The 23,560-nt window shown below is 41.7% G+C and overlaps 1 protein-coding gene across 1 annotated transcript in view; it reads left to right on the forward strand.

The window, feature by feature from the left end:
- The first annotated feature begins 6,695 nt into the window (after positions 1–6,695).
- LOC113652133 (legumain-like) overlaps positions 6,696–23,560 on the forward strand; it is a 108,383-nt gene continuing 91,518 nt past the window's right edge. Inside the window, exon 1 of the mRNA XM_027161050.2 lies at positions 6,696–6,885. The gene's annotated coding sequence lies outside the window, so the exon portion shown is untranslated. The remainder of the gene's footprint in view (positions 6,886–23,560) is intronic.

The raw sequence follows: 23,560 nt of genomic DNA on the forward strand, positions 1-23,560 counted from the left end.
AGCACCTATGTATGTCGCTCTGGATAATGGCGTCTGCCAAATGCTGTAAATGTAAATGTGTGTGTGTGTGTGTGTGTGTGTGTGTGTGTGTGTGTGTGTGTGTGTGTGTGTGTGTGTGTGTGTGTGTGTGTGTGTGTGTGTGTGTGTGTGTGTTGCTCTGAAAAATACCAAAGTCTGGGACCTTTAACAAACTGAGCAGGAAGTTAACAACTGCTGATTCAGCAAAATGATTGTGTATTTACAGTAGAATGTGATTACTGATAGATGTGAGATGTTCCAGATACACACAGATAGACAAAAGGCATTTCCCCTCACACAGTTAACAACTCACTTTTATGGCCATGTGTCATAGTTTTAGGGACATTTTTATTTTTTACAAAGCAGATAATGTCCAGTAAACCAACATTCATTCATTTTCTTTCACTAATTCCTCAAAAAGAAGCGGAACTGAAAATGAGGTCAATATATTGAGAGAAACAAGAACTATGACTTCATTGAGATGTTGGGATCTTAAGAGAATTGTGTATAATGTCATCAACAATAAACAATTTTTTCCCAGCTTTCCCACATTTTGTTTCATTTTGACTGTATACTTCTTGTTAACGGAGGCTTTTAGATTGTTTATGGAAGTTAGGTGCAATTGTTATTTGGACGTTAATGAATAAAACCATAGAACTGAAGGAGGATCAATGTCACCAAAAAAAAAGGGAAAACGTCCAGAAAGACTAGAAAACAGGAAGACTGGTGGAACACTCCAGGAGGAGGGGAGAAAAAAATACTCCCTATAAGCCAGTCCAGGATGGAAGCTATCAGAGAGACCACAGAGAAGAAACTTTAATATCTTATCACGCTCACTCACTCACTCACTCATTCACTAATTTTCTACCACTTTATCCGAACTACCTCGGGTTAATATCTTATCATCTCTCTTTAATTGATAATAAAGCCTTAATATGTATTGAATGTTGAACTGACATTAGAAGAGCTTCCTCACATAATTGTCCCTTAGTCCAGGTGAGTCAGTGACAGGTGGATGGCAGCAGATATGGAGTCCTCTACTGAGTGTATAAGGCTGGTAAAAATGAGTGTTTTCCTGTTTTAATGAGATTCTTCACTGATAAAATCGAAAGTATTAGGAATAAAATAGGTGATGCTCAACATATCAGAGCAACTAGTGACCCAGTCTCACTTAAGGCTCTAGACACAGAGCTTTACAAGTACAGGACAGGAAGAGTTAGATCAACTTATTACCACATCTAAATCAACAACTTGTTCTCTAGACCCCATTCCAACTAAATTACTGAAAGAAGTGTTATATAAAGCTGGTGAGCCTCTTCTTATTAACTCCTCGCTATCTTTAGGTTACGTCCCTAAATCCTTCAAGTTGGCAGTTATTAGTCCCCTCATTAAGAAACCTAATTTAGATCCAAATGTACTATAAAATTACAGAAGAATTTCACATCTTCCGTTTATGTCTAAAATACTAGAACAGGTTGTGTCTGTTTAACTGAGCTCCTTCTTACAACTCCTTCTTACTTGTTACAAATGACTTGTTCTTAGCTTCGGACCAAGACTGTATGTCACTATTAGTTCTAATTGACCTTAGTGCTGCATTCGACACTATAGATCACAACATTCTCCTAGATCGCTTACAAAATTACACAGGTATTCATGGACAGGCTTTAAGTTGGTTTAGATCCTACTGTACCTGTCTGATCGATACCATTTTGTAGAATTAAATGGTGAATCCTCCAGTTTATTACCAGTTAGTCATGGGGTCCCTCAAGGATCAGTTCTAGGACCTCTGCTTTTCTCGATGTACATGCTTCCATTAGGGAACATCATCAGAAGACATGGGATTAGTTTCCACTGCTATGCTGATGACACACAGTTATATATCTCATCAAAACCAGATGAAATAGCCACAGTGTCCAAATTAACTCAGTGCCTTAGAGAGATAAAAGACTGGATGAGCTGCAACTTTCTATTGTTAAACTCCGATAAGACAGAAATACTACTTATAGGTCCAAAAACCAGTACACAGAAACTCTCACAATTTAACTTCCATTTAGAGGGATGTCCTGTTACTAGTAGCTCGACAGTGAAAGACCTGGTGTTTATTAGACAGTAACTTGTCTTTAAAATCATATCACCATATTACAAACACAGCCTTCTTCCACCTTAGAAATATTGCCAAGCTGAGAAACATCCTGTCTGTATCTTATGCTGGGAAGCTAGTTCATGCCTTCATGACCTCTAGACTGGACTATTGTAATGCATTACTAGGTGGTTGTCCTGCATCTTTAATAAATAGGTTACAGTTAGTCCAAAATGCAGCTGCCAGAGTTCTCACTAGGACAAGAACGTATGACCATATAACCCCAATTTTATCATCTCTACACTGGCTAACTGTTAAGTTTAGAATTGATTACAAACTTACGTACAAGGCTCTTAATGGTTTAGCTCCCATGTATCTAACTAGTCTTCTAACACGTTACAATCCTTCACGCTCTCTGAGATCACAAAACTCAGGACTTCTGCTAGTTCCCACAATATCTAAGTCTACTAAAGGTGGTAGAGCGTTTTCTTATTTAGCTCCCAAACTCTGGAATAGTCTTCCTGATAGTGTTCGGGGCTCAGACACACTTTCCCAGTTCAAAAGCAGATTAAAAACTCACCTCTTTAGTCAGGCGTACACACACACACACATAATACATCCCATAAAATTATGCACCAATACTTTTTCACCTTTTTTATGAACAGCAGATATGTTAATCCCTCTACACTGCTTCTCTCTTTCTACCCATCCCGAGGCATCCAGACATTGTACCAGCTCCGATCGTCTTCCGTGCTATGAAGATTTTGGACCTCCACTGAGATGAGGCTGACTCTATGTGAATCCTGAGACATCTACAGATCTACCAGCTCCAGTTGGACTCTATGATATGGACTCTATGGACTCTATGATCTGAACTCCATGTGATCTTTACACCAATTCAACACTTTTTTGACTGTATATTTGTAATCTCACCCCCAGTGCCACCCATATGAGGATGGGTTCCCCTTTGAGTCTGGTTCCTCTCAAGGTTTCTTCCTTACCAATTTAAGGGACTTTTTCCTTGCCACTGCTGCCTGAGTCACCTCAGACTTGCTCATTGGGGATAAATACATACATACATACACACATACATACATACATACATACATACATACATACATGCACACTGTGAACTATATATATATACATATATTATATACATCTTAATTTTTTACTATATTAATTCTTTGTGTTTCTCCTCATGTTTAACCTCTGTTCTATGTTTATGTTCTGTAAAGCCCATTGTAAAAAGCGCTATACAAATAAACTTGAATTGAATTTAATTGAATTAATGCACAACACCAAGTGTGGATGTCACTTCCTGTCGCTACCTCTTCCCGTTTTTTACCTTGTAATCATATGGGAAAGGTCGCTGTTCTGTGGCGTCCCATTAATATTATATAATATTTAGTGTAAATTTTCCTTTTTTTTTAATCCAAAATTTTTGGTCTTTAATCTGTTGATGTGAAGACTCCTCTGTACAAGTTCATGTTAACACACTGTTGCTATTTGAAACGATATCATATTAGAACAAGTCCTTTACTGTAATCCTGAGCTAATGTCAGAGCTGCTATTAGAGAATTAATTATCTCCTTCTGATCAATAAGTATCCAGAACTCAATAGCAGTGTGATGTAAATCAATTTCATTCCACACGTCCGACGTCCACAGCCGAGCAGGAGATCGAGCAGAAGATCTTGACATGTATCTGCAAGATATTATACTGTGTGCTGTTTCCACATGATTCCTAATAAAGTGTCTGTGTGTATAGATTACGTGTAATGATTGCTTTCTCTGTTTGTGTGTGTGTGTGTGTGTGTGTGTGTGTGTGTGTGTGTGTGTGTGTGTGTGTGTGTGTGTGTGTGTGTGCGTGTGTGTGTGTCGTGTCATTTCTTCAGTGTTGTCACATGAAATGATAAAATAAGTACTTCTGTACTCACTTCTATCTATCTATCTATCTATCTATCTATCTATCTATCTATCTATCTATCTATCTATCTATCTATCTATCTATCTATCTATCTATACAAAACGAATTTAATGTCAGTGACCGTTTATTACTATAACAGTTAAACTAGTGCTTCATGAGCACTGTGTTAGAGATGTGTATCTGAGCTCTGAACTGGGACACAGAAATCCCCTAAAATTCAACAAAAAGAAACTAATAGTACAAAGATCAGAGGGATTTAATGAATTGCAGATAACTTAAAAAATAATAATAGATAAAGGAGGTGTGATGGTCTATGTATTTCATCTATAATCATATTCATCTGAAAAACACCACATCCTATAAACCATGTAAATCCATATGACTACAATACTTTACTTAATGTTAGCTGGTTTGCTAACAAATATGGATCTAAGTATATAGCTAACTTGTAATAGCTTTTAATAATACATTTTATTTAGATTTAAGTTTAATGTACTTGAAAACAGTTGGAGGTTTGTATGTGTGTATGTGTTTGTTTGTTTTTTTCGTGTATGTGTTTCACTTTCACCTTTATCAAATGTACCGCAAAGTCTACATACTTTCATTAGCATAAATACCTCCTCCAGAAAAAAAAATTATATTTCAGTTAAAATGCAAAGGGGAAGAGCAGGTGACTCATTCGGTGAAAAGTTCGGGGGTTTTGTGTGTGTGTGTGTGTGTGTGTGTGTGTGTGTGTGTGTGTGTGTGTGTGTGTGTGTGTGTGTGTGTGTCAGTAGATTATTAACATATTTATACCTACAATTTAGTTTGTGTTTAATTTTCTAAACACAACACAGCTGTCATTGTTACTGACGACACTGTCCAAGAAGGCAGAGAAAAAATATTAAGAGCAGAACCAGCAATAAAAAACCTGTTAAACCTCACAGTATGTTGATGGTTTCTAATTTGTTTTCTATTTTTAGCTCCGATCTGATCTCTGAAAAGCAGGAAGTGATGTATTTATAGTGAGGTACGTGTCCCTTAATGACTTAATGTTTTAGGATTGCTTAGGAAACCCTTCCACAATCCCACTAAGGAATGTGTCCTAGTTTAACGGGTTAGTTTTGAAAACACAAGATCAACTATCAGAGTTAGTCTTACCTCGAACGCAGGTGTCCCTTGAAGTCCCTCGGTCTTCTAACAAAGGATCCTTTTCAAGTTCTTCTACCTAATCTATTGTTTGAACCTTTAGATGAAGGAGTCAGAATTAGACCTTTTTGTCTTTTCAGCATTCTCACAATGAGAGGCCTTGTTTTTATTAAAAGTAGTGTAATACAGATAGATGTGTGTAATATATGTAAAAAAAAATATAATAAAATTACAAATAAAAACTCCTTCAAATAATCAAACAGTTTTAGAATAAGTAAAAGTTATTAAGATGCAAAGATTATAACAAACCAAGAAACACTCTCCAAGTGTTCTATGATGCACCCAGAGTATAACATGCACTAAGGCTGTCTACACTAGAATGCACACACAATGTGATTCAAGGTGAGCTTTTATACATTCTGTATCATTACTGTTGCCAGTTGAATTTGGCTGTCCGTTGTGGCCCCCTTGTGCTTTCTCAATGGCCAACATCTTGTCTCACAACCATTTCTGGTTTCCCAAACATATCTCACCGGCGACTTTATGTGCTACTAATGTCTTTTTTTTCTATTCTCAAGGTTAACACTTCTATATATGGTTATATGGTTGCAGTTAACTTCCTGCAACTTGTCAGGCTGTGATTATATAGGACTGATGCTTTCTCTTGCCATGGAATTCGACAGCAAGGTATAAAACACTTCGCGTGCAGATTACTCCCAGCGAATACACAGTTGGCTTCAGAAGCTTTCACTACAAGAAACAGCTTTTCATCTAAGTTTACATTAGAAATAAGCAACATTAATCTAATCAATTCTATTACAGGAGAATACATGATTATAAGAAAAAGAAAAGCATTTCAGAATTCTTTTGAATGTCTGAAAATAAAACATAATATAACATGATGCATTATAATCTTCTTTTCTTTTATAATCTTCGTCCAGCTGTCTAGGTACAGCATCTGAACACTCATATTCAAATTTTTCAACCCTTAAACCAACTCTTCATTCCTCAGGCTTCATTTTCTTTATTTTATTCAACAGTTGTTTTATTTCTTCTTCTGTTTTTTCGATTCTCTTCTTTTTTGCTTCTCTTGGTCTTTTTCTCTTAGCTCTACATTTACTATATTTGTAGCCTTGATCTCACTTTTTTGGATGGGAATATGAGAGCAGGGTTTTGAAGTTGGATAGCATTGATAAGGTTTATCTAATGAGCATGAAGTTAACCATTCATTTCCTTCATCAACCATCCATAAAGACACTAATGCTAGTGTGACTCGATGGTTCATGTCACTGTGGGACTTTTCATTCCAGGTCTAATATGTATAAAGAATAAATGAATGAATAATTTACATGGTAATTAATAATACATTTTGTGTGTGCCATTTATGCTCCTCTTTAACATTAATGACTGAGGCCTTTTTTTGTCTTATGAGTTTCCTTGCACTGAAATTTTGAGGAATTTCTTTTGGGGAGGTTTAGCCTTCAGATACACATCTCTGTCACATAGTGTTCATTCAAAAGGTGTGTGTGATTGTGCGTGTACTTGCTTTCATTTTCTATATGAGTGTTATATTAGTCACTATATTTAACTTCTGGTATATCTTTAAAACATCATTTCTTTTATGATCCATGGCATAAAAAGAGAAAGAGAAAGTTTCCTGATTATAAATGCCCCAGCACACACACAAACACACACACACTGAACTGAAGCAGGTGCAGGAGAGAAACGAGGTACGAATCAATACATTTCTAATTTGATGTAATTTTTAAGGAATATGTATACATTTTTCATATTTTAGCAGATAATAAATATAAAGCACTTATTGGCTAAAGAGCTATGATGCTCGTGAAACATCAAATCGCTACTGGACGGAGCAAATGTCAGTCAAAGGGAGGGTCACCCACATAGCATGGAGAGACCTCATTGGCTTCTTAGCTGCCTATCTCGGCCGCACAGGCACTGGTTGGCTCATGCGAGGGCTTGTTTGATTCGTCACATCCTCGACTACAAATCTGACGCGTTTTGAAATTTTGGTATGTGTCCAATGAGACGTAGGAGTCCAACAAAGGGCGGAAGTGAAGCTTCGTGTTCAGTTTCCGGTCAAACACATAATTCTTGTGAAGCGAGCAAAGCGTTTTGGATTAAAAGGATTACATTTTCAAGTTTTTTGGACTCTCGGGGATTTTTACAAGCATTTGTTTTGGAAAATACATTAACATTAGTGACAATGTGAAGAAAGGGAAATTTAAAGACCAGCGTTTAAAAGTGAGTAAACAGATCGAACTAGCGCCACCTAGTTCAATTTTCTATCAAATGTTTAAATTACTATAAATCATATTATGCTGTGTGTGTGCGCTTAATAAAATCCTGAGAGTCTAAGCTTTCAAACAATATATAATTTAACCGTGTATTTAGAGGATTTAATGCTTAAAAGTTACAATGAAGTTACAATGAATTTGATGCATTTTCGCCTCCTAGCGGTGGTGGCTCGGTACCGAGACGTAGGCCTCTAACAGCATTAAATACAGCAATGTATGTAATCAGTTTATCAGGTAAACAACTCAGACGGAAATAAACACCCTCCATTCTAGCCTCTATAACTCTGTGTCAGTAAGGCTTAGAATCAAGCTGACACTTGTGTCGGAAACTAGAGACTCTCTTCTTTCCAATGAGACCAAGCTCACCTCTGTGTGTCAAAGTATATGGGAGCTGTACCACTTTTTATGTGGGTATGTCATCTAGGCGAAAATCATGAAAATGGGGGGGCGACAGGTAACAGGTTAAGAAGTTTAGAGAACCACATGTTTTATACAGAGTAATTTTGTAAATAATAAACAATACTAACTGAATGATGGTGTGATAAAGTTTAATTATTGAGGAAACGAAACTAAGACAAAAATAAATTTTTGATAATCAGATTTTTAAGCAGCGAGCAGCAGATCGGAAATATTGTGTTTACAGATTTACAGTATTTATCTTCTGTGTGAGTGTTTATCTCTCTTTCTCTCTCTCTCTCTCTCTCTCTCTCTCTCTCTCTCTCTCTCTCTCTCTCTCTCTCTCACACACACACACACACAGAGAGACACACACTCACACACACAAACACACACTACTTCATTTACAATACTTTGTAGTCGATATGGGAGTTCTCAGTAAACACTGGGTTCTCCTGGCAGCGGGTTCTTCAGGTTGGAAAGACTACAGACATCAGGTGAGAATATTAAAATCAGTTGTTTTTACAGGGTTTTTCTAAATAGGTTGCTTACAAAGAAAAATACATACTCTAAAATATTTTGCAAAAATATAATACCTAATACATTAAATTACATTCTCTCACTTTTAGAATATTGTTATTTAAAATTATTTAGTTTTTTGAAACTACATAACTAATTTTACTGTTTTTGTTGCAGGCTAATCTGTGTCACGCTTACCAAGTCATGCACCAGAATGGGATTCCAGATGAACAGTTTGTAGTGATGATGTATGATGACATCGCTGATCATAAAGAGTGAGTTAGCTTTTGAGGGAACTCGATGCTGTGTCAGGGCTGATGCTATGGGAACGCTTCTATGAGGAAGTCTGAAGCTCTGTGTGCACACACGACAATTTAATGGCTTGGGAAGGGCACGTGACGAAGTGATTACACGTCAGTAAGTCCATATAAGGGTATCTACGTCACATTTCTCCAGCTTCTTTGTCTTCAGGAATTGCTCTGTGTATCTGTGTTGATTGATTGTCCTGTCTGTCTAATGCAGAGACACAAAATATGTTGCAATCTAAGCATTTTAAGAGAGGCGTGCATCCGTGCCCTAGCTCTATCACAGGGGGCAACATGCACTCTCTTTGCGTGGTTTGTTTGTGAGAGGAGCATGCCCGGTCGGCTCTTGAGGGAGGATTGTGAAGGATTCCCTCTGCGTACTCTCAAGCCTCATGGTTCGGGTCCTGCGTCCACCGAGGCAGTGCGGCGGCTTCAATCAAGGGGTTCGCAGGTTGAGTTAGAGGAAGTGGAGCAAGAGATGGGTATTTCCATTTCTCTTTCCCTCTCCCCTGAGTCAGTTCACTCAATTTCGGTTTTGGGAGCTCATGCTGCAATTTCTCCCAATCCGGAAGAGAGCATGCTGCTTTCTGCATCGGGCTCTGAGGAGCTTGTTGTGGGTTAGGAGGGGCTTCCCCCCTCTGAACAGACGACACAGTCGAGGTCTTGAAGAAATCCATTTTCAGCGCATATTTTTTCCCCTGCAATCTCTGGCTATTTGGGCATTATAGGGCTTGAAAGCCATGAGTATGGGGCGATGCCTGGGATTGAAGAGACGCTTGCGGGCTATCTCTCACCTACATTGCCCTCATGGAGGAAGCCTGCCCTTCCATCCAAGCCTTGTAGAACTACTTCAGCCTTTGTTAGTAAGGCCTATATATTAGCAGGCCAAGCAGGTGCGGCCCTGCACACCATGGCAATTTTGCTGGCCTACCAGGCAGACCTGCTGACAGCTGATGGTTATGAGGGGTTGGGACCTCAGGACGTATCTGTGCTCCGCCGAGCCACTGACTTTGCACTCAGTGCCACAAAGCAGATGGCCCACTCCATCCGCCATTCGATGGCTGCGCTGGTTGCTGCAGAGAGGCACCTGTGGCTCAATTTGACTGATATTAAAGATAAGGAATAGTCCTTTCTCCTGGACACCCCGGTTTTACCTAATGTCTTGTTCTGCAACTCAGTAAGTACCGTCGGCGGCATTCGGAGAGTTACATTTACATTTACAGCATTTGGCAGACGCCCTCATCCAGAGCAACGTAGTGCTTGAATCTCTAACATTGAATACATTAATGCTGGTTCACTAGGTTACATACTTAAGATACCATGAGTTTAAAACATTTGTTCAAAGTTACAATGAAAAAGTGTCAAAGGTTGTGGTTTTTTTTTTTTTAAATGCAAAAGATAAGGAAGCTTCTTCCTCGCCGCAGCAAGCAGCCTGGGCCATCTTTCAGCCATACCCAACCCCCTCCTAGCTCACTCAGGGCACTGAAAAGGGTTAGTGTGGCTGCCCGTGCCTCCCTGCCTAAGACTAGGGAGGCCGGTCAGCGTGCCCAGGCCCAGACCCGTCAGGTGAGAGGGGACCTTGGCCAGGCGGGCTACAAAGGAGTCCTGATGCCCTAGGGCTTTGGTTCCTAGGAGTGTCCTATTCAGGAACACGTCCCCTACTGCCTGCCCCGCAGCCGTTGCCGTTTCGGGGGGCAGTATGGTCTGTGCCTGCTCCTGTTTCTTGCACGAATCACCCTGGGTTGGCACCTGCCAGTTTCACATAATTCACATTATTCACATTATTAAAGTTTCACATTATTTTCACATAAGCATTCTGCCAGAGCAAAGTGTGTGCTTTCTCCTTGTTGTAAAAAATCTTAGTAGAAATAATTAAAGTATTATTCCTTACAATACTATAACCAAAGTAAAGTATTAGGCCTTGCAAAATATTACAGTTGCTGTCATAAGACATATGTAGGTGATGTTGTAGGCCAAAGATGTTTATTGTAATCATAAACTTAGTAAAAGTAATGAGATTCGGGGCTGTCAGGCCTAGTCAGTCGGAGCACATTTGTAATAACAAATGCAAACTTGTTATGTAGAATGGAAAGGACCTTGGTTCCCAGACCTTAGCTCATAAATTGTTATGGAGAATGAAGAAGACCATGGTTCTCAGACCTTTGCTCATAGTGATAACTTGTTATGTAGAATGAAAAAGACATTGGTTCACAGACCTAGGCCCTAAGAACTAAGGGGAGGAAAATCCATAAATGGACATATTGGGGAAAAGGTAATGGGAAATAAGGGGAAATTAGGTCAGTGTGTTTAGAAAACATAGGAGGTGATTCTGGTAAATAAGGTGATATGGCACCTGGGACTCCAAGAAATACTGGGAACCAAAGAGGAGGCTAGGAGCGCCAGGGTATATATTAAGAAGATCGGGGGTTAAGGTGTGTGTGTCAAATTCTTCTGCCCAGATGAAGGAGGCAGCCCCGCGTGCGTGTGTTGTGTGTGTGCATGTGTGGTGTGTGTGTGTGTGTGTGTGGTCTGTGTGCGTGTGTTTTTATATTTTTTCAAGAACGTCGCTAGAGTTTTTGTTTTTTTGATTGATTTCTGCATGACATGCTCTTTTTGGGGTTTTCATTTGTTACTTTCAACTTGGCAATTTCTCTTAAAAGATTGTTGGCTGATTGACCACAATAAAGAAGTTTGCTCAATCTCATTCAGGTCTGAGGAGTTTTCTCAGTGTTTTTTGTAGTAATTTTAGAGTTATCAGTTAAGTCTAACTAAAACAGTCTTTAGTAACCAAAAAGTCTAAGTGTAAAGATCACCCTGCGATGTGTCGACTTGGAGGCGGCTCTGAGTTCCGACATATTTAATGGCACCCCAGATGGGACTTCAAAGGGGCTAGCGTGATCTGCATCCGGAACTAGGACCACTCTCTCAGAAGGGTTACAGAGGCCGGCCATAATATTAAGGTAAGCAGACGCCTGTTATATTCAAAAGTCTATGTATAGTGAATCTGTGGCCTGAAAAGGGAGGGGTGGCCCTGGTGAGGGAGGCGGACAGCTGCCCTTGAAGTCAAGAACTCCTAAGGGTGAAATAAAAGAACTGGATGAGAGTGAACAAAGGGAAAATAGATAAGGTTGTTTTGATTTGTGACTGTGTGTGTATGTGAGAGACACACACACAGAGAAAGAGAGAGAGAGCGAGAGACAGAGTGAGGGGTGTGTGTGTGTGTGAAAGAAAAATCTCATGAGTGAATTCTGTTGTATACATTTTGTTACTTATTATAATATAGAACATTCCTGTGCCGGTGTGTGAGTGCTATATAACTTACGGCCGGAACTGTACTGGCAGGTGGAGAAAACGAGTTGATAGTGTACGGTAAAGTGCACGGAATACGGTAAAGTATTCAATATTGAGTGTACGGTAAAGTGCATGGAATACGGTAAAGTATTCAGTATTGAGTGTATCGTAAAGTGCATGGTATTTATAAGTTTTTATATACGTGCACGTTATCATCATAAGTATATGGCGATACACAATAATAAGTGTATATGGCAACGTACACATTGATAAGACATTGATAAGTGTACATCAGCCAATGAGTATACACATAAATAAGTGTACATCGCCATATGAGTATACACATAAATGATACGTGTACGGTGTGTAATGTGTATGAATTGTTTATGTGCACATGTGTATTTGTGTATTGTCAAACTGAATGACGATTCAGTTTGATGTGTGATAAAGTACGAGCAATTGTGAAGTGTTGTATGGCACTTATAAAATAAGTTGCAACGGAAAAAAGTGCTAAGTAACATAAGCAGAACATAACAACCATTTATAATGGCTAAGTAACACAAGCAGAACACAAGCAGAACAAGCAGAACATTCATTTATAACAGAGAACTGTATGAGACACAGAGTGATACACTGAGTGAAAAAAAAGATTCCACTGAATTAGGTGGCGCTAGTTCAGTTTGTGTACTTACTTTTAAACTCTTCCCTCACTTCATAATTTTCAATATTTTTTCATAAATCCCCAAGGGTCCAAGAAATATCTAAGCCTTTTAATCCAAATTGCTGTGCTCGCCTCACAATAGTTATTTTTCTGACCGAAGACTGTAAACGGAGTTCACTCCCGTCCATTTTTTTTTCCAGCTCTCACTTCCCAGTTGATGAGCTACAAATTCGGTGTCATATTTGTAGTCCAGCCTTTACATGAGCCAATAGGTGCCCGTAGAGCAGAGATAGACAGCTTAGAAGCCGATATCCGGAAAACCTTCCGTTTGTTTGGCAGATGGGCCAGCCAGTAGCAAGTAGCGAGACTCTGATATCTCTTTAGCCAATAAGGAGACGATTCCAGGGGCCAGCTGTGCCAGCTAGAGAGCTGTGAAAACAGTTATGACTGTTATGACTTAAATCCCAAGCTGTATCGCGCAATCCTAGAACACACACACAGAATAGCTTGCTTTCCTGTTTTTTTTCTTTTTGTGCGCAGATACGAAGGCCTAGAGGGAAAAAACATTTATATAAAACCCATTCTTGGGTCTTTTTTTGATTTTATAGAAAAATAGTTTGTTGGGGAAAGATTTTTAGCCCCTATGTTTTACAGAGTGTTAAACCAGGTGTAGTTTATGTATTTTTTATGTATTTGTTATTATTTTTTAGTTATATGGATCTCATTAGCTGAAAGTCTACGCAATCAGCTAGTCTTCATGGGGTCCACTCTAAAAACAAAAGTTTACATTACAACAATAACAACATTTCAATCATCACAATTGATATATATATATATATATATATATATATATATATATATATATATATATATATATATATATATATATATATATTGTAGGGCTCTTAGAGAGACGGAACACGGAAGAAGAGGCAGAAAGACTGGATCAGGGTTTTAGCAGAAGAGTGAGTTTAATTTGTCCAACACTGGAAGCATAACGGAAAATTAGGAAGGCAGTGAAAGCAAAATTAGTTCCCTGTAGGGGTCGCTGGGCCAGGCTCTCTGTCTAGACAACAGGAGGAGGGTGGCAGGGTAGCGGCGGAGCAGATCTCTCCAGGAATGTTGTGCAGGTGCAGTCGGCGGTAGGGAGTCCTGAGTCAGCTGGATGTCTCTGTAGAAAGATATTAGAACAAAATGACAAGCATTAGTCTCGGTTAGGCCACACCCCCTTTTCCTTCTCCAGCCGCTGAGCCTTGCTTCCTGCTGTGCTTTCCTCCTGGAGGGTGAATGCTCCAGCGGCGTTCCTGATTGGTCCGTGTTTTCCTGCCGCTCCGCTCCACCCCGCTCTCACTTGCCGCGGTGACCCCCTTTGCTCTGAGCCCCCACCTGGTTGTCCCCAGAGGGCGTAGCGCCGCGAGAGGCCATCTGCTTTCCTGTGCCGGCTCCCGGCCCTGTGTATGACCTGGAACGAGAAATCTTGCAGAGATAAGAACCACCTTGTTACCCTGGCATTGGTGTCCTTCGCCTTGGCCATCCAGAGTAGAGGGGCATGGTCCGTCACCAGGGTGAAGTGCCGCCCTGCCAGGTAGTACTGGAGGTCCTCCACAGCCCACTTGATGGCCAGGGCTTCTCGTTCCACGGCAGCGTAGTTTCTCGCGGGGGTCAGCTTCCGGGAGATAAAGATGGTAGCGCGTCGGGCTTCCGGGACCCTATATGGTCGTTGCTGTACCACCACCCCAGGAGGGGTCTTGATCTCATGGTGTACCAGCGCCGTGCGTCCTGGGCGAGATGAGAAGACATCTGCGAACTTGTCCAGGAGCTCTGTGAGGTCGTGGTGCTGGGCTGGTGTGAGATCCTCTCCCCTCCGTACTAGGGTCCGTTCTAAGGGATCTGTGTGAAGGGAAGCAAAGGCAGACACCACAGCCGGCGGGGGAATCCACTTTTTTAAAAGGTTGATGTGATATAGCTTGGTGTCTGCACGCTTACCTGGCTGTTGTATCTCATAGTTCACTGGATCCACCTTTTCGAGGACCGTGTACGGGCCCTGCCACTTTGCCAGGAACTTACAGGCAGCGCTGGGAATGAGGAGCATTACTTGGTCCCCAGGGTGCAGTTCCCTTGCCTGGGCTGGTCGATTGTACGTTCTTTGTTGTGCACGCTGGGCCTCCTTTAGGTGTTCCTGGGCCCAACGCGCTCGATGCGGGACTGCATATCCTGGACAAAGTCTATGACGGAGCGGAAGGGGGAAGGTTGCTCCTCCCAAGCCTCCCGGGCAACGTCCAAGATGCCCCGGGGCCGCCGCCCAAACAGGAGCTCGAAAGGGGTGAAGCCTGTGGACGCCTGGGGCGTTTCCCGGATTGCAAAAAGGACATAGGGAAGGAGGAGGTCCCAATTCCGTCCTTCCTGGTCTACCACCTTCCATAGCATACGTTTCAGAGTCTGGTTGAAGCGTTCCACCAAGCCGTCGGTCTGGGGATGGTAGACAGACGTCCTAAGGTGTTTGACCTGCAAGAGCCGACATAAATCCATCATTAGTTTGAACATAAAGGGCGTACCTTGGTCACTCAGGATGTCTTTGGGGATCCCGACTCGGCTGAAGAGCAGAAGCAGTTCTCTGGCCACGCTCTGAGAGGTGGCCTTCCGGAGTGGGACCGCCTCGGGGTAGCGGGTGGCGTAGTCCACCATAACCAGGATATACTCATGGGCCGGGGCAGACTTTGGTAGCGGACCAATGAGGTCCATGCCGAGCCTCTCAAAGGGAACGCCAATGATAGGAAGGGGAATAAGGTGGGCCGGAGCTGGCTTCAGGGGAGAGGTTCGCTGGCATGTGGCACAGGCCCTGCAAAAGCCCAGGACCTCTGCGTTCATGCCCGGCCACGTAAACCGATCCCGCAATTTTTCTAACGTGTTCTTGGGCCCCAGGTGGCCTCCCAAGGGGTGAGTGTGTGCTAGGTGGAGCAGGGGGGGGGGGCGTTGGCGTGGCACCACAAGTAGGTCACAAGGTTCTCCTCTCCTATAGGTGTGGAAGTAGAGCAGCCCATTTCTAACCAGGAAGTACGACGGGGGAAGTCGCCGGGCAGGGTCGGTATTTACTCCCTCCACCTGCCAGACCTGGCCCCAGCAGTGCTTCAGCCGGTCGTCCTCTTTCTCCTCTCTCTTGGGTGGCCTGTTGAAACAGGGAAGACAGAGGGTTAACCTGCAACAGGGGCTCACCTGGGGAGGAGTCTCTGGTGTCTCGATCCTCGCGAGCCATGTACTCCCGGCGGTCACGGCCCTTCTTCCCCCGTTCCGGCCCACTCTTGGCAGTGGCCTTCATGGTGGTGGCAAACCCAGGCCAGTCATGTCCCAGTAAGAGGGGGACAGGGAGGTCTGGGATAAGGCCGATGAGAAGCGGCCACTCTCCTGCTGTGCTCCGGATCTTGACCTGTGCATTGGGGACCGAGCGGGCATCGCCATGGACACACGAGAGCACGAGAGTCCCCACCGACTTTATGGGGCCGGGGAGTACGGCCGCACGGGCCAGGGTGACTGTACTCCCTGAATCCAGGAGTGCAGACACCGGGTGGCCATTTACCTCCACAGTAAGGCGGGCCCCCAGATGAGTTCCAGTAACTCATCTGTGGCCCTCTTGACACTCTTGGCCAGCTCCTGAGTCACTTCGTGCTGATGGAGGCTGGCCTGCATGAGATGTTGTATTACTAGGTGGTTGTCCTGCATCTTTAATAAATAGGTTACAGTTAGTCCAAAATGCAGCTGCCAGAGTTCTCACTAGGACAAGAAAGTATGACCATATAACCCCAATCTTATCATCTCTACACTGGCTACCTGTTAAGTTTAGAATTGACTACAAACTGCTGCTACTTACGTACAAGATTCTTAATGGTTTAGCTCCCATCTATCTAACTAGTCTTCTAACACGTTACAACCCTTCACGCTCTCTGAGATCACAAAACTCAGGACTTCTGGTAGTTCCCAGAATATCTAAGTCTACTAAAGGTGGTAGAGCGTTTTCTTATTTAGCTCCCAAACTTTGGAATAGTCTTCCTGATAGTGTTCGGGGCGCAGACACACTTTCCCAGTTTAAACGTAGATTAAAAACTCATCTCTTTAGGCAGGCATACACATAATACATCCCATAATATCATGCACCAGTACATCAGACCAGCACATTTTTATGAACGGCAGATATGTTAATCCCTTTCCACTGCTTCTCTCTTTGTACCTATCCCGAGGCATCCAGACACTGTACCAGCTCCCAAAGTCCTTTGTGGGACGAAGCCTTTGGACGTCCACTGAGCCGAGGCCGACTCTAAGAATCCTGAGACATCTCCAGTTAGACTCTGTGGTACTCAGGAGATCAAAAGTCCCTGAACCTTACACCAATACAACATTTAACTGACTGTATATTACAATCACACCCCCAGTGTCACCCAGATGAGGATGGGTTCCCCCTTGAGTCCGGTTCCTGTCAAGGTTTCTTCCTTTACCAACTTAAGGGAGTTTTTCCTTGCCACTGCTGCCTGAGTCACCTCAGACTTGCTCATAGGGGAATAAATACATACACACTGTGAACTATCTACAACTAATAATAATCTAGTATTTTTATTCTGTTAATTCTTATTTCTTTTATTATTCATTATTTCCTTTATCATTAATTATGTTTACCTTCTGCTCTGTGTTTATGTTCTGTAAAGCTGCTTTTTGACAATGTCTATTGTAAAAAGCGCTATACAAATAAACTTGAATTGAATTGAATTGAATGTTGTAGCACCTGCCCCACAGAGGGCTTCGTAGCTGCTTCCGTGTTCGATGCCCGCATTCTCCACCAGTGTAGGGCTCTTAGAGAGACGGGACACGGAAGAAGAGGCAGAAAGACTGGATCAGGGTTTTAGCAGAAGAGTGAGTTTAATTTGTCCAACACTGGAAGCATAACTGAAAATTAGGAAGGCAGTGAAAGCAAAATTAGTTCCTTGTAGGGGTCGCTGGGCCGCGGTCCAGGCTCTCTGTCTAGACAACAGGAGGAGGGCGGCAGGGTAGCGGCGGAGCAGATCTCTCCAGGAATGTTGTGCAGGTGCAGTCGGCGGTAGGGAGTCCTGAGTCAGCTGGATGTCTCTGTAGAAAGATATTAGAACAAAATGACAAGCATTAGTCTCGGTTAGGCCACACCCCCTTTTCCTTCTCCAGCCGCTGAGCCTTGCTTCATGCTGTGCTTTCCTCCTGGATGGTGAATGCTCCAGCGGCGCTCCTGATTGGTCCGTGTTTTCCTGCTGCTCCGCTCCGCCCCGCTCTCACTTGCCGCGGTGCTGGCCATGGTGCTGAAGATTTGGAGCTCGCGGTTAGCGCCGCTGGCCAAGGTGCTGAAGCGCCGCCTGCTCCGCTCTCTCGCTTCCAGGTTGCCGCTGCAGTGGGCGAAGAGCGTTTTTTCCTCGGTGTGTTTGCGGTGGTGCCCGTGCCGCCGTCACAATATATATCCACATACATACACCTATGCTTACTCATACATACAAAAAATCTGGTTTTAATTCATAACAGGACTAGACATAAATACAATATGATTTATAACCACATTAATCAAGACATTTAAAAACTTAATGTAGTGTTTTTGTTTCAGTAAAATTCACTTGGGTGGGTGCCAGTTGGGTGCCAGTAAGGGCGAGACAAGGTGAATTAAATTGTTGTTAACTTGTTGGTAATTGTCTAATCTAACGACCCACTTATAACATAATGTAACTCTACACGGTTAGATAATGCTCCAAGTTTTCAGCTTCTGAAACCTCTAACACTCAGGAAAGAGAGAAAGAAAAAACAACAATCTCATTGGAACCAAAACAATCTCTGTGTGTGTGTGTGTTACAAATGTCACGGTGATTCTAGGCCTTACTGGCACAGAGTTACAGAAGCTAAAATGGAGGGTTTCTTTTACTGAAACAAAAACACTACATTAGGTTTTTATATGTCTTAATGTAATTATAAATCATATTGTAGTTTATGTCTAGTCCTGTTATGAATTAAAAACAGATTTGTGTGTATGAATATGCATATGTGTGGACCCAGGAAGACTAGCTGATTGCATAGACTTTCAGCTAATGGGATCCATATAAACAAACACAAACAACAAAAAATAAAATAAAATAAAACAAAGACAAAAAATAAAATAAAAATAAAAAATAAAAATAACTTACACCTGGTGTAACACTACTGAAAAAACTTTCCCCAACAAAACAAACAAAACTTATGAAGTCAACACGAATGGCCCAAGAATTGTTTAAATTCTTTAACAAACTTAAAATGATTTAATTTTATATGAATGTTTTTTCCCACTAGGCATTAGTATCTGCTTACAAAAAGAGAAAAAACTCAGAAAAGCTGTTCTGTGTATGTGTGTTTGGGAATTAAGTCATAACAGTCACCTTGCCAGATGGCCCTTATCGCTCCTCGTTAAAATCGTCTCCTTATTGGCTAAAGGGACGTCAGGGTCTCGCTCCTTGTTACTGGCTGGCCCAACTGCCAAACAAATACCTGTTACCGGGTATTGGCTTCTAAGCTTGTCTATCTCTGCTCTATGGGGCACCTATTGGCTCATGTAAAGCTGGACTACAAACATGACACCGAATTTGTAGTTCATCAACTAGGAAGGGAGAGTCGGAAAAAAAATGGACGGGAATAAACTCCGTGCACAGTCTTCGGTCAAAAAAATAACTATTGTAAGGCGAACACAGCAATTTGGATTAAAAGGCTTAGATACTTCTTGGACCCTTGGGGATTTATTAAAAAATATTGAAAACTATGAAGCAAGGTGAATCAGATGAATCAGGTGAATCTTATTTTCACTCAGTGTCTCATACAGTTCTCTGTTATAATTAAATGCTTGTGTAACATAAATAAATGTTATGTTCTGCTTGTGTGACTTAGCGCTTTTTTCCGTTGCAACTCATTTGATAAGATCTTATAAGTGCCATAAAACACTTCACAATTGCTTGTTTGTACTTTATCACACATCAAACTGAATCGTCATTCAGTTTGACAATACACAAATACACATGTGCACATAAACAATTCATACACATTACACACCGTACACGTATCATTTATGTATACTTATATGGCGTACACTTATTTATGAATACTCATTTGGCTCTGTCCACTTATCAATGTGTACGTTGCCGTATCCACTTATCATTGTGAATCGCCGTATACTTATGATGATAACATGCACGTATATACACACTTATAAATACTGGGTACTTTACCGTACCCCCAGGCACTTTACCGTACCCCCAGGGGGCCCCACAGCCCTACCAATCTAGGGCCAACGCGTCTTCTCCACCTGCCCGTTCAGTCCCGGCTGCGAGTTATATACACACCGGCGGTACGCCACAGGAATTTTCAATCCTTAATACCAAAAATATAAATAAGTAACAAAATGTATACACCAGAATTCACTCATGAGTTTTTTCTGTCACACACACACACACACCCCTCACTCTGTCTCTCGCTCGCTCTTTAGGTGTGTGTGTCTCTCACGACAGAATGCACTAATGAGATTTTTGTTCTGTCACACACACACACCTCTCCCTCTTTCTCCATGTGCGTGCCTCTCACAACAGAACTCACTCATGAGATTATTCCTGTCACACACACACACCTCTCTCTCTGTCTAAGTGTGTGTGTGCCTCTCACAACAGAATCCGCCCATGAGATTTTACCCTGCCACTCACACAGTCACAAATCAAAACAAAAAACAACTTTATCTATTTCCCTTCTCATCCAGTTATTATACTGTATACTGTATTTCACCCTTAAGAGTTCTTGACTTCAAGGGCAGCTGTCCGCCTCCCAGGGCCACCCCTCCCTTTCCAGGTCACAGATTCACTATAGACAGACTTCGAATATAACAGGCTTCTGCTTACCTTATTATTATGGCCTGCCTCTGTGACCCTTCAGAGAGAGTGGTCCTGGTCCCGGACACAGGTCACGCTAGCCCCTTTGAAGTCCCATTTGGGGTGCCATTAGATATGTCGGAACTCAGAGCCGGTCTCCAAGTCGACACATCACAGGGTGATCTCTTCTCTTAGGCCTTTAGTTAAATTTCACTGTTAACTCTATAATTACTACAAAAATACTGAGAAAACTCCTCAGACCTGGATGAGAATGAGCAAACTTCTTTATTGTGGTCAATCAGCCAACAAATTATAATTTGCCAAATTCAAAGTAACAAATTGCCAAATTCAAAGTAACAAATGAAAACCCCCAAAAAGAGCATGTCATGCAAAATCAATCAAGAAAAACAAGAACTCTCGCGACGTCCTTGCAAAAATAAAAACCACCCACCTTGACCCGCGGACACGGACACGCGCCCGCATGCACGCGCACGCGCCCCCACACACCTTCGCCCCCGAAGAACCAAAAAAAACCTCAGATATCTTCTCAATATATACCCTGGCGCTCCTAGGAGCCCAGGTGCCATATCACCTTATTTACCGGAATCAACTCCTATGGTTTCTAAATACACTGACCCAATTTCCCCTTATTTCCCATTACCTTTCACCCATATGCCCATTTATGGATTTTCCTCCCCTTATTTTTCATGACCTCAGACTAAACACCTGGGCCTTCTTCAGTCTGCACAACAAGTTTATGAGCACCACATACCCATTTATGGATTTTCCTCCCTTTAGTTCTCAGTGCCTAGGTCTGTGGACCACTGTTTTTTTTTTTCATTCTACATAACATGTTATTGCTATGGACCAAGGTCTGAGAACCATGGTGTTCATTTTCCATAACAATTTATGAGCTAAGGTCTGGGAACAATGGTATTTTCCCTTCTACATAACAAGTTGTTATTACAAATGTGCTCAGACTGACTAGGCCTGACAGCCCAGAATCTGGTTGCAATAAACATCTTTGGCCTACAACATCACCTACATATGTCTTATGACAGCAATTGTAATATTTTGCAAGGCCTAATACTTTACTTTGGTTATAGTATTGTAAGGAATAATATTTTAATTATTTCTACTAAGATTTTTTCCAACAGATGCATGATGGAGAAAGGTAAAAGTCTAATCACACCAGCTGCAATTGTAATAATACAGCACAAAGATGCTGAAAATGAATAAAAAGTACATGGCAAGAACGGATACAAGGAGAGTTGCAGTGGCTTGAAGGAGGGACATTTGATGAGTTAAAATGTAGGAAGATGAAAGTAAGAATAAAATGCTGGGGAGAAGTAAAAAGAGAAAGCATGAGAAATCTTTCAAATGTTTTACATTTTAGTAAGTTTTTTAGGAAAATGTTGTAATATTGCAGCATTGGGCTCTGCTAGGAGCAGAATTTCTGTATTTATACTCACTTTGTCTGATCAGATATACAGAGCATTTAGGCATTCATTTGCAGGGTTGATTGCTTACTGTGCATAATCATATGATGTATGAATCGGCATTTATTGATATGGGTATTGAAAGGAAAAAAAAAATAGGAGAGCTTTTGTTTCTGTCACTTTTGGTGTGGTTGGAAGTCTGTGATTGGTTGCAGTAATGGGCCCTAAGACAGTTCTTTTCTACTGAAAAGCACAGGCGAACATTGCACTTGCTACACAGTGTGTTTGTGTATCCACAATTGCAGTAAACTGGAAGAATAGACTAACTGAAAGAGAGATCTATATATCCAGCATATCCATTTGCACCTGTCCCTGAACAATGCAACAGGCATCACCCCAAAAATCTGCTACTTGGGCAACACTCATAAAGAATCTCAGGATCGTTTAGTTAAATAACAAACAAAAAAACTACAAAGATACAGGGAGTTTCAGATACTGCTCTATATGATGGAGTTTAAAATAGCACATAAAATGTATTCTTGTGTGTAATTATGGTCTAATTGGAATTAAGTATACATTTAACAGAAAAGCACATTTAGAAATGAATTACAATGAATCATCTAACAGTTTATGATGTGAGAAGTGCAGTGACCTTATGTAAGGTGTAAGGTGCACAGGCTATTTTGACTACCACTTTGGCCCAAAGTTGTAGAATTACAGCATGGACATAACAAGCTCTAGTTTTCCAAAATAACTAAATATGTATGTGTTCTAGACATTGTAATAAACACAGAAAAAATTATTTTTAAGGAATTTTATTCGAATCTTGACAAAGCCAGTCATGGAAACAAACAAACAAAAAAAAAAAAAAAACATTTTTAGGTAGGCTGAGTTCATGGCCATGTGACTGGACAAATAAACAAGGTGGTGTTGTAATTCTGCAACAGTGGGCTTTACAGGGTTAAAGGGGTTAAAGGGAGAACAGAGTAAAGAACAGGAGTAAGAGAAGGCTACAGCCCCAGTGAATGTGAGGAGCAGCTCCAACCCCCATCTTATAACGAACATTACAGATCCGAGTACAACGGGATCCATCAATACAGTTGGGAGAAGGAAGCGAAAGCACGTGAAGTAGAACTGGAGATCACAAGCAGGAAAGTCAAAGGGTTAATACGACAGGTATCAACAGGAGAAAAAGACATGAAGAGAAGACACGAGGAGTCCAGCTCCCCTCTCCCGGATGACTAAGATAGAAAGTGAAAGGGAGGCAGGCACACTACGTGCCTTGGACATTCATGGACATAACTGGATCGATGCAAAGGTTGCCAAATGTGTGTGAGGGGGCACAAAGATGGATTGCCAGATTTGAAGAACAAACAACCTGACAACACTCGGCCGTACTCGATCTGAAGGCAATCCTATGCCAGATCGTAGGAAAAGCCAAAATGCTGAAAATACTCAATAATGCTGGGTTGGAAAGAATGGCTGACGATCCAAGGGGAGACGGAATAGCCTTTGGCCCATACAGGTATACCCTATGGAGTGTGCTAAGGGATATGTACCCAACTAAATCTGACCCAGGAAAGGTGGAAAAGATAA

The sequence above is a fragment of the Tachysurus fulvidraco genome, chromosome 8 (assembly GCF_022655615.1).
Source record: "Tachysurus fulvidraco isolate hzauxx_2018 chromosome 8, HZAU_PFXX_2.0, whole genome shotgun sequence".
In the NCBI taxonomy this organism is placed as follows: Eukaryota; Metazoa; Chordata; class Actinopteri; order Siluriformes; family Bagridae; genus Tachysurus; species Tachysurus fulvidraco.